Here is a 741-nt window from a genome sequence, read left to right as displayed (position 1 = left end):
GGCATCAAACTTAAGCGCTTTGTTTCATGTCTTTTTGGAAAAAGAATGGCCAAGTCCTAGAGGGCCAGGGTCTGCCATCCTGCCCCAGATTGTGGCCATGCAAGGGGGGATCCAGCCTGTGTGCTGGCTGTGCACACCATGGGCAGCAGTGCAATGCAGCATGCAGAAGCCCATTATTACTATTGCAGTACCTGTGGGTGGGGAGACGGCGGCACATGAACTACTTTGCTAGGGGAAGTCCCCTGTGCAAGGTGCAAGGCATCTGCAGGTAACTTCTTCCCCAGAGCAATGCAAGGAGTCCCGAGCAGGCAGTTTAACAGTTAACAGCCTACAAGGAGGAAAAGCACACGAAAACTTAGAGGAATGAGTAGGGATCATTTAACAAGGTTGTTAGGATTTGGGTGCAGCATATCAAGGAATTTTATATATATTTTGTTTAAAAACAAAAATCCACTATGTCGCTCCAGGGAACTTCAAGGCTTAAAAAAGCAGGGGGCACCATTTTTGTAAGGCCTGAAAATTTAAAAAAAGAAAATATTAGCTTCTGTTGCTGAGTCTGTGTGTCTGTCTAGCTTTCCTTGAGGCCATGCATTACTCTAGGATCTGTGCCTATGGACGAAACGTGGCCTGTTCGTTTCATTTAGCAGCTCGAGAAAGAAAATTATTACTTGACTTTAAAAAGCCAAATCAGCAGCAGGTTTCTGTCTAGGATCTAGGGAGAAGGTTACAGGAACGACGGGG

The 741-nt window shown here is 46.0% G+C and overlaps 1 long non-coding RNA gene across 1 annotated transcript in view; it reads right to left on the bottom strand.

Annotated features, from left to right (window-relative positions):
* Positions 1 to 284: 284 nt before the first annotated feature.
* The window catches only part of LOC102373934, a 3729-nt gene continuing 3272 nt past the window's right edge, over positions 285 to 741 (bottom strand). Inside the window, exon 3 of the long non-coding RNA XR_325067.2 lies at positions 285 to 328. This is a non-coding gene — a long non-coding RNA (uncharacterized LOC102373934). The remainder of the gene's footprint in view (positions 329 to 741) is intronic.

Source organism: Alligator sinensis, unplaced genomic scaffold (assembly GCF_000455745.1).
Source record: "Alligator sinensis unplaced genomic scaffold, ASM45574v1 scaffold1782_1, whole genome shotgun sequence".
Taxonomy (NCBI): Eukaryota; Metazoa; Chordata; order Crocodylia; family Alligatoridae; genus Alligator; species Alligator sinensis.
Note: the sequence above shows the minus strand (reverse complement) of the source record. Positions and strands in the feature narration are given on the sequence as shown.